Below are 7,170 nucleotides of genomic sequence, written 5' to 3'. Positions count from 1 at the left end.
CCCTGACAGCCGCTAGAGGTGCTTCCGCGATTTTCACTGTGAAGACGCAGAACATAGTTTTGAATGCGTGCGCATGCGCATTCGCAGCTGAGAGGAGGATCGGGGAGAAGAGTTCCCAGTGCTGGCGCTGGAGAAAGGTAAGTGGCTGAAGGGGTTTTAACCCCTTCAGCCCAGTGGGAGGGGGACGCGAGGGTGCCCCACTCCTAACAACTATATAGTGCCAGGAAAATGAGTTTGTTTTCCTGGCACTATAGTGCTCCTTTAACACCAGTACTGCACAGTGTCTTTTCTCTGCAGGAACAGGCTATAGACACCAGTACCACTACATTAAACTGTACTGGTTCTGGGACTATAGTGTCCTTTTAATGTGAGGTAAATTAATTTCCAATGTAGTATTAATAACTAAACAATTAAATAATAAACATATTGCATTGTCTACTTACCACCAGGACAATAAGATGATCTGGTCTCTGGCTGCAGTCTGGCTCTTGGTCTGGCTCTGGGGACTCCCTTGTCACTCCCCCCCCCCCCCCCCCCCCCCCTTGTCACTCTCTTCTCCCCCCTCCCTCCCTTGTCACTCTCTACTCCCCCCCTCCCTTGTCACTTTCTTCTCCCCCCTCCCTTGTCACTCTCTTCTCACCCCCTCCCTTGTCACTCTCTTCCCCCCTCCCTCCCTTGTCACTCTTTTCTCCCCCCTCCCTCCCTTGTCACTCTCTACTCCCCCCTCCCTTGTCACTTTCTTCTCCCCCCCTCCCTTGTCACTCTCTTCACCCCCCTCCCTTGTCACTCTCTCCCCACCCCTCCCTTGTCACTCTCTTCCCCCCCTCCCTTGTCACTCTCTTCCCCCCCATCCCTTGACACTCTCTTCCCCCCTCCCTCCCTTGTCACTCTCTTCTCCCCCCCTCCTTCCCTTGTCACTCTCTTCTCCCGCCTCCTTCCCTTGTCACTCTCTTCTCCCCCCTCCTTCCCTTGTCACTCTCTCCCCCCCTCCCTCGTCACTCTCTTCTACCCCCTCCCTTGTCACTCTCCCCCCCTCCCTTGTCACTCTCCCCCCCTCCCTCGTCACTCTCCCCCCCCTCCCTCGTCACTCTCCCTTCCTCCCTCGTCACTCTCCCCCCCTCCCTCGTCGCTATCTCCCCCCCCTTGTCACTCTCTTCTCCCCCCCTCCCTCCCTTGTCACTCTCTTCTCCCCCCTCCCTCCCTCGTCACTCTCTCCTCCCTCGTCACTATCTCCCCCCTCCTCGTCACTCTCTTCTCCCCCCTCCCTCCCTTGTCACTCTCTTCTCCCCCCTCCCTCCCTTGTCATTCTCTTCTCCCCCCCTCCCTCCCTTGTCACTCTCTTCTCCCCCCCCTCCCTCCCTTGTCACTCTCTTCTCCCCCCCTCCCTCCCTTGTCACTCTCTTCTCTCCCCTCCCTCCCTTGTCACTCTCTTCCCCCCTCCCTTGTCACTCTCTTCCCCCCTCCCTTGTCATTCTCTTTTCCCCCCTCCCTTCCTTGTCACTCTCTTCCCCCCCTCCCTCCCTTGTCACTCTCTTCCCCCCCTCCCTCTTTTGTCACTCTCCCCCCCCTCCCTTGTCACTCTCTTCTCCCCCCATCCCTTGACACTCTCTTCCCCCCTCCCTCCCTTGTCACTCTCTTCTCCCCCCCTCCTTCCCTTGTCACTCTCTACTCCCCCCTCCCTTGTCACTTTCTTCTCCCCCCCTCCCTTGTCACTCTCTTTTCCCCCCTCCCTTGTCACTCTCTCCCCACCCCTCCCTTGTCACTCTCTTCCCCCCCTCCCTTGTCACTCTCTTCTCACCCCCTCCCTTGTCACTCTCTTCCCCCCTCCCTCCCTTGTCACTCTTTTCTCCCCCCTCCCTCCCTTGTCACTCTCTACTCCCCCCTCCCTTGTCACTTTCTTCTCCCCCCCTCCCTTGTCACTCTCTTCTCCCCCCCTCCCTTGTCACTCTCTCCCCACCCCTCCCTTGTCACTCTCTTCCCCCCCTCCCTTGTCACTCTCTTCCCCCCCATCCCTTGACACTCTCTTCCCCCCTCCCTCCCTTGTCACTCTCTTCTCCCCCCCTCCTTCCCTTGTCACTCTCTTCTCCCGCCTCCTTCCCTTGTCACTCTCTTCTCCCCCCTCCTTCCCTTGTCACTCTCTCCCCCCCTCCCTCGTCACTCTCTTCTACCCCCCTCCCTTGTCACTCTCCCCCCTCCCTTGTCACTCTCCCCCCCTCCCTCGTCACTCTCCCCCCCTCCCTCGTCACTCTCCCTTCCTCCCTCGTCACTCTCCCCCCTCCCTCGTCGCTATCTCCCCCCCCTTGTCACTCTCTTCTCCCCCCTCCCTCCCTTGTCACTCTCTTCTCCCCCCTCCCTCCCTCGTCACTCTCTCCTCCCTCGTCACTATCTCCCCCCTCCTCGTCACTCTCTTCTCCCCCCTCCCTCCCTTGTCACTCTCTTCTCCCCCCTCCTCCCTTGTCATTCTCTTCTCCCCCCCTCCCTCCCTTGTCACTCTCTTCTCCCCCCCTCCCTCCCTTGTCACTCTCTTCTCCCCCCCTCCCTCCCTTGTCACTCTCTTCTCTCCCCTCCCTCCCTTGTCACTCTCTTCCCCCCTCCCTTGTCACTCTCTTCCCCCCTCCCTTGTCATTCTCTTTTCCCCCCTCCCTTCCTTGTCACTCTCTTCCCCCCCTCCCTCCCTTGTCACTCTCTTCCCCCCCCTCCCTCTTTTGTCACTCTCCCCCCCTCCCTTGTCACTCTCTTCTCCCCCCTTCCCTTGTCACTCTCTTCTCCCCCTCCATTGTCACTCTTATCCCCCCCCATCCCCCGTCACTCTCTTTCTCACCCCGCCCCTTGTCACTCTCTCCCCCTCCCTTGTCACTCTTATCCCCCTCCCTTGTCACTCTTATCCCCCCTCCCTTGTCACTCTTATCCCCCCCATCCTCGTCACTCTCTTTCTCACCCCGCCCCTTGTCACTCTCTCCCCCTCCCTTGTCACTCTCATTCCCCCTCCCTTGTCACTCTCATTCCCCCCCTCCCTTGTCACTTTTATTCCCTCGCCTCCCTTGTCACTCTCATTCCCTCCCTCCCTTGTCACTCTCATCCCCCCCTCCCTTGTCACTCTCATCCCCCCCTCCCTTGTCACTCTCATCCCCCCCTCCCTTGTCACTCTCATCCCCCCTCCCTTTTCACTCTCATTTCTCCCCTCCCTTGTCACTCTCATTTCCCCCCTCCCTTGTAACTCTCATTTCCCCCCTCCCTTGTCACTCTCATTCCTTCCCCCCCTCCCATGTCACTATCATTCCTTGCCCCCCTCCCTTGTCCCTCTCATTCCTCCCCCCCCTCCCTTGTCACTCTCTTTCCTTCCCCCCCTCCCTTGTCACTCTCATTCCTTCCCCCCCTCCCTTGTCACTCTCATTCCTTCCCCCCTCCCTTGTCACTCTCATTCCTTCACCCCCTCCCTTGTCACTATCATTTCACCCCCCCCCCTTGTCACTCTCATACCCCCCACCTCTAGTGTAGCGTAGCCGAGCTCTGCTCGGTCCGCGGTACAGGAGCATTTGTTTCCTGTACCCGGCCGGACTGAAAGGAAGTACACACTAAGTGAGCACTTCCTGTCAGTCCGGCCGGGTACAGGAAACAAAAGCTCCTGTACCGCGGACCGAACAGAGCTCGGCCACGCTACATTAGAGGCGCTTCCCTCCTGTCAGTCCCTCTCTTCAGGCTGCGCCCGGGCGGTGCACAATCATAGACGCGCCAGCCCAGGCAGTGCGGCAGCCGCCCGGTGAGGGGGAGGGCCCGCCGCCGTACTTAAAAAAAAAAATGCTGCAGGACCGGCCCGGCCGCCACTTAACCAACGCTTTTTTTTTAAACCACCCTGCTAAATTGCGCCCTAGGCGGCTGCCTAGGTCGCCTTACGCCATGGCGCTGGCCCTGGCAACACGGATGGCCTCCGTGGTTTTCACGGACCCATAGACTATAAAAGACGTGATGGATCTGTGAACGTGGACAAAGTAGAGCATGCATCCGTGCTAAAAACATGGACACACGGACCGTGCTAAAATGCTGATGTGTGAATACACACATTAAAATAAATCGGGACGTGTGCTGTCTGTGGAGAACACGTACAGCACACGTCCGTGAAACACTGACGTGTGAATGAGGCTTAAGGCTGAGGCTGTCTGGTGTAAAAAAGAAAATTTTTGTAATTTTTGCCGCACTGATGTTTTTACACCAAGGACCACAGATGGGCAGGATGGGGCAGAGCAGGGGTGTGTCGGGGGCGATCAAATTTACCACTTTTTTTTTACCTGAAATCAGGCAAAATAGTAGAAAAAAACTACACCAACCATGGACAGTCACAAATTCCTAATTTTTAACGAAGTGAACCCCTCTTCATAAATTATCCATATACTACGGCATTGCAGGGGGGATATCTAAGACCAGCATAAAAAGTCATCTTAGTAAATATCCCCCAGGCTGTCTGGACCTGCACCAGATTTATCACAGGGCTTAGGATGGATGATAAATTGGGCTCAGGGATGGACTCTATTATCTGACTATACCAACTATTGCTTGGCCTATTTTCAGACATATTATTACGCAAAATGGCGTAAAGAACTTTTAATCAATGTGTCCACTTTTACCTTGGACGCTGCTCAGCCGAAAATAAATTTCCAAAGCATCTCCTATCATTCTTCAGTGAAAAATGGACCCAACACAGATGCCATCCATGTTGTGTCCGTGATTTTCACGGACCCATAGACTTCAATAGACATGTTTGGTCCGCATAACGGACTAAAGTAGTGCATGTCTGTGATTTTTTTTTTTACTGACCTAGTCCGTAAAATAATTACTGATGTGTGAACAGACACATTCAAATCAACGGGTACATGTGCTGTCCATGGAAAATACGGGCAGCTCACATCAGTGAAATATGGATATATGCATGAGGACTTACGCCCCCCTTTCTGATAAGCCCTGTCCCCTTCCGCCACCTGCTTTTCATCCTTTTCCACATCATCTAATATTGATGAGATTATGTCATTAGGAATATCCAGCTCCCCCTCTCTCTGCATCTTGCTGACTAGGACATGGAGACTTTGAAAGATGATTTGGAAGAAGCAAAGCCAGCAAAAGATGAGGATGGTCCTGGCCTCCCTAATGGGTGTAGACTGGATGGTATTGGTTGGCACGCTGGTACCAGAATAATAAAGGCTTCCATCTTATTGGTATTGAATTACATTTACGGCTGATATAGGAATAAATAAATGTGGTAATAAATAAATAAATATACTAACGCAGAATAAGTCTCCCTGCACTCTCCCTGCACTCTCCCTGCAGTCTCCCTGCACTCTCCCTGCAGTCTCCCTGCAGTCTCCCTGCACTCTCCCTGCAGTCTCCCTGCTCCAATATTCTTCTATTAATTTTTTTCAGCAACACTGTCCCTAGCACATGATCACTTGCCAGGTCTCTGCCTATGCTCAGCTCACAGTATAATGGCGGTGAAGGCGGGGGAAGAGGGTTTTATAGGGTTGTGACATCACAGGGGATGTGGCTGCACAACATTATGGGTGATCTCGCGTTCCCGAGCTTCTTAATTTCACTTTGTAACACAAGCAGCCGCCATTTTAGGGAAAACTGATTCATTACCATGAAGCGCAAGGAAATTTGAATTAGTTGGGAATCAAAGTTTTCCTAAAGTTCGGACCAAATTCTGCTTAAGAATGCATCGCTTTCGCATCACTCAAGACTAATTTTTGTCAAAATGCCTGAAAAAATGCCAATAGCTCCAGTATGCTGCATTTTTCAATGTGTACTGCTTTTGGTATTTCCCATAGACCTATTGCTAATATCTGGAGCTGTTATCTTTAAACGGGGTTATGCGGTAATAAATATTGATGACCTATTCTCACGATAGGTGATCAATATCAGATCGATGGGGGGGTCCAACACCTGAGACCCCCACCAATCAGCTGTTAGAAGAGGCTGCAACCTCTTCCTAGGCCTTGTGACATCACTGTACATCGGTCACATCGCCTAGTTGCAGCTCAGCCCCCAAGTGAATGGTGCTGGGTTGCAATACCAAGTACAGCCACTATACTATGTACAGCGCTGTGCTTGGGAGACATGTCAGGAGCCAGCTGTGTTCAACAGAGCTCAGGTGAGGGTAGCGGCTCCCTGTAACAGTGCCGGGACTCGGATCCCCGCTGATCTGGTAATGATGATCTATCCTGGTAGCGGCGGGGCCTAAGATGCGCCTTTTTGTATAAATCTGACAGTAAGCCAACCAATGGTATAGAGTCAGAGTCTGTTCCTGCACCACATTTATCATTCAGCCTGAGCCCCTGTGATAAATCTGGTGCAGGTTTAGACAGTCTGGCTAAGCTTACACCATCTTTAGGACTAGTACATCTAGGCCTATGTGTTAGACCACCCTTAGGCTAGGGCTACACGATGACATTTGTCGCACCAGTGTCGCGCAACAATTTTTATACTGATAGTCTATGGTATCGCACTGCAACATGCTGCGACTGCGATACGACAGTCGCAAAAAAAACATCCAAAATGGATCTTTCTGCAACTGTCGCGTCACAGTCGCAGCATGTCGCATGTTGCATGTCGCAGTGTGACATCATAGACTATCATTATAAAAATTGTCGCACAACATTGGTTGACACATGTAGCAGTGTAGTTGTGCCCTATGTGTTGCGCGACTTATTGTCGCGGGGCACATATCGTCCTGTAGCCCTAGCCTTAGGGTATGGCCACACAAAGTTTTTTGAAGGACATGTTGAGGCAGATCTGCCTTCAGGATTTTTTTGCCCAAGTCAAAAGTGGATTCAAAAGGAATCAGAAATATAAAGGAAGGATTTTATACTTCTTCCTGGTAGATCCACTTCTGGCATAGGCCTCATGCACACGACCGTTGTCTTGGTCCGCATCCTAGCCGCAGTTTTTGCGGCTCAGATGCGGACCCATTCACTTCAATGGGGCTGTTAAAGATGCGGACAGCACTCCGTTTGGTGCGGATCCGTCATGGATCTGCACAGACGGACCCGTTCAGATAATACACCCGTCTGCATCCGTTCAGAACGGATCCGTTTGTATTATCTGTAACATAGCCAAGACGGATCCGTCTTGAACACCTTTGAAATTCAATGGAGGACGGATCCGTTTTCTATTGTGCCTGAT

This window comes from Bufo bufo, chromosome 4 (genome assembly GCF_905171765.1).
Source record: "Bufo bufo chromosome 4, aBufBuf1.1, whole genome shotgun sequence".
In the NCBI taxonomy this organism is placed as follows: domain Eukaryota; kingdom Metazoa; phylum Chordata; class Amphibia; order Anura; family Bufonidae; genus Bufo; species Bufo bufo.
Note: the sequence above shows the minus strand (reverse complement) of the source record.